At 39.2% G+C, this 3,934-nt stretch overlaps 1 long non-coding RNA gene across 1 annotated transcript; it reads right to left on the bottom strand.

The window, feature by feature from the left end:
- Positions 1-2,924: 2,924 nt before the first annotated feature.
- LOC111273326 (uncharacterized) lies at positions 2,925-3,928 on the bottom strand. The gene is made up of 2 exons (XR_002687926.2): positions 3,520-3,928; positions 2,925-3,349 (listed from the first exon to the last, which is right to left on the bottom strand). It is a non-coding gene; the product is annotated as an uncharacterized LOC111273326 (long non-coding RNA).
- Between the last annotated feature and the right edge of the window lie 6 nt (positions 3,929-3,934).

Genomic DNA, 3,934 nt, shown 5'->3' with positions numbered 1-3,934 from the left:
CACTATTCATATGCATAAAGATGTAGAGTGAACTAGAGAGAAGTCTATCCTATTATAAAACTCACAAATATGTGCGTTGTATGCCACGGGTGTTCCTCTTGAACTATAAGGAAGAAAACGATTTTGAAACGTGAACAGCGCCACCATGAAAAGAATATTTAATAAGCAAACAGGGAGCGAAGAAAGTATAACCACGACAACATCAGTGACAAACAAAGGAAACAAACTAGTTTTGGATGAGCTAATTTCGAATTGTATTGATTGTACTGTTAGCCTGTAAATTTGTGAGCCCGGTATAGTTTTTCGTCGACTGCTGCGGCGGGTATGGCCAAATACAGCCATATAAAACTTCGGCGAGAGGAATGATGGCACAGAGAGATAAAACCGATGATAATTCTTTCTGAAATCCGAAAATTATATGAGAACTAGATGAAGACAACGATTGCTGGCACGAAGCACAGTTGTTGACGTTAACCTTAACTAAGTAATTTCTATCTGTAATCAACGTAAGTAACGAAAACCCTCTCATAACCGAATCTTTCAAGATATATGCAAGCAAATCATCCCAAAACTTCACAAGTTTAATTGAATAATATATCCGCGTGAAGAAAAACAACAAACAGTAACTTCAACTATCGCGTGTATAACAACCTACTGTAATAGAGAAATAACAGCAACTGACGTCGGCATTTGTCTACAAGCAAGTCAAGGATTCGCTGATAAAAGCTTCTGGTTGACGAGACATGAAATAAATAGACAGATCAGAGCACCACTTATTTTGTATTGGTGTATGGCGATGATGGTGATAATCGTAATGGAGATGGTGACAAAAAAAACGCTGTATGAAAGTGACGTCGCGCAGAAGATTGGGGCAAAGAAAGGCAGGAATAACAGTCGATAGGTATACAGATCTAAACGTAAGGGATAGTCTAACTGTGATAGAAGACGTTGACGTGTTATGTCTGATTCGTCCTTCATATGCATACAAGATGGATGACGTGGGATGACATTGATGCCGAATGGATTTACTAATAGTAATCATAACGGAAATAATAACTATAGAACAAACCGCCTACTAAAGATGATAGACACGATAAAGTCGAATGGTTGAAAATAAGTGGCCAGACGACACATGACCCCCCGAAAGAGACAGTGAAAAAATGGGCATAGGTCGGCGAAAACAAGAACGGTAGTAAAAAGAACTACATGAACGATAACGTACGTTACGCAAAAACACTACTAATAACAATAATAGTGAAGAGAGTGTAGTTTTGTCAGTTTGGTGAACGCTGATGAGATTATAACGCACATACACGAGTGATTGACGGTAGATCCAAGTCGATGTCGGCGACTAAGCCGATAATAATGGCGACGAAGATGACGATAAAACGAATGACGCTAAATAACCTTATTCAATTTCGGATTAGATAAGAATTTCACCATTAATTATCATAATGCTGGTAATCATAATACGGCCTTTTGTAAGAACAAAGACAACAGCAGCAGCAGCAGCAGTCGCAACGGCAACGACTTTCATAACGACACGCTGGGCCACACAAGACTTTGAATATATTGAATGGAGGTTGCGTTTCATTAGTCCAGTGCAGCCGACCCAAATAAGTCAATTACGAGGATTAAAGCTCGTTGCTGTTGTTGTTGTCGTCGTCAGGCCATGTATGCTACGTATTGGGAATGTCTTATCGTAGCACGTACCGATTCACTTGACACGTTCAAGACGTATGAGCTCCATAGCTCAGCGGAAGTGTTTGGAAAGAAATGTTCGATATTTTCACTAGTTTTTTATTGCCATATCATTCGTAACTTTATGGCTCCTGAGTTCCTGCTTGGATTCTTACTAGTCGTCTAATTATTATTACTAGGTGATCCTTGAAGCAAACGAAAGCATTTTCTATCCAATGGCGATTTTTTTTCGGTAACAGCAGTTGTCACTTTTCTGTATTTAGTTAGAAACAAAAGAATCGGCAAACTATTCGCCCGCCATTCATATATCATAACCCGGGCTTCGTACATTGTGTTTACTGAGCAGATCAGCGCCACCTAATGGGCAATTTAGTGAGCATTGTGTTGATTTTCATGGATTCTCTTTCAGCACTTCCGCAAATCATCGAAACCTTGAATACCAAATAGGGAGTATACGAGCGAATGAACCACACTGTTTGTTGCCCTTTGTCGCCCCCTTTTCTTCTGGGTTTACAGCTGCGCGTTTGCGTCGCTGAACCTTGTATGGAATGTACACACAACACTGACAAACATTATTAGAACGTAACACATTAGTTGCTTGTACTACGGTGGAGGTGGTTCTAATACTACTGTGGTTGATTAACATTATCAATATTATTAGGACTGTATGCATGAGTAAGGTACCACTTATAAGCTACATATACATGTAATTGATCAACGAAGATCGCGAACATAAACATAAGGTCAGCTGTGGTGCGGAGGTTAGCTATATAGATAAACATCAACCCTCTAGGTAGGATTCTACATATATATATATATATATATATACACTCCATTTCCCCCTTATACTAGGTGTTGCAGTGTGTTCTTGTACATAGAGTGTATAATAATATAAACCACCAGCTCTGATGAGACGGAAAATGAAATACAACAAGGAACTATATGAAGAAGGCTCCATCAAAAATGGCGACAACAACTTCGATTGAACTCGAGCGTACGTCAGAACAGAACCCTAAAGGGATGATTTGAAGGAGCCGTTTGAGATGCGATTATATTCTAAATATTAATTATACAAATGCGATAATAAGAATAATTACTATAAAATAAACATATTGCAAACATAAAGAAACTGAAGCTGCGAAGAAATAAATAGGGTACCATTGTCGATCAAGATTCTTCGTGTTTTCCTCTCGTAAGTTAATTTCAATCAATGAACATATGGGTAGTAGAAGTAGCCGATACACACGTATATTATATGTGTACTTTTTATTTTTATTTTATATATATATATATATACGCTGAGGTTCAGAGAAGGTGTGTTAGGTGTACTACCTTTAATATGTGAGGTGATGAACAATTAACAAACAAAGAATCTATTAATAGAGACTCTTACTTCCCCAAATCTAATTTTTTTTCTACTACTAATTATTAATTGTTTTAAACAAATAAAATTAATTAGTTAATATGAAATTAATAATCCCGATTTTTCTAGTGATAACAGGTTTTTTAAATTGCTAAATTCTTCAGCGTTGAATGTATTTAATAGTACGTTCATAAGTGTCGTGTGGAAATGACACCACGACATCTCGGCCAAGCACTTCACCACAGAGCTGGAAGAGCCATCGCCATCGCCATCGCAAACAGACACCTTGATCGGCAAAGGAAATAAAGGAACAATTAGTGTGTGCGGAGATTTGGCAAATTAGTTTTTCACTGAATGGGATGGAAATTTGTGGGAAGGAGTCTGTGAGGGTTCCCCCACATGGTTTCAGTACAATAACAAATTTGTGTGGGAGAGAGAGAGAGAGAGAGAGTTACCAGCTGAATTCGCCGAATCGGTAGACGCAAGAGTTATCAGCGGCTTTTTCAAGGAATATCGGAGCTCTGTTCTGGCACGGTCTCAGTAGAGGATAGAAATATAGTTGCTGATGAGGTCTCAAGGATCGGTGGCATTGACGAAGGCGTCACTATCGTAGAATACTCAATGGTTGACAAAATGTATGGCTCTACGATGGTAGAATCGTTCAACGAAATATTCGTAGAGATAGGCTGCTTTCTGGTGCTAGAATCGGTCAACGAAGTTGTTGTAGAGTCGGGCTGCTTCCTGGTGCTAGAATCGGTCAACGAAGTCGTTGTAGAGTCGGGCTGCTTCCTGGTGCTAGAATCGGTCAACGAGTCGTTGTAGAGTCGGGCTGCTTCCTGGTGCTAGACTCGGTCACCGAGGTCGTTGTAG

This window comes from Varroa jacobsoni, unplaced genomic scaffold (genome assembly GCF_002532875.2).
Source record: "Varroa jacobsoni isolate VJ856 unplaced genomic scaffold, vjacob_1.0 contig06152, whole genome shotgun sequence".
Taxonomy (NCBI): Eukaryota; Metazoa; Arthropoda; class Arachnida; order Mesostigmata; family Varroidae; genus Varroa; species Varroa jacobsoni.
Note: the sequence above shows the minus strand (reverse complement) of the source record. Positions and strands in the feature narration are given on the sequence as shown.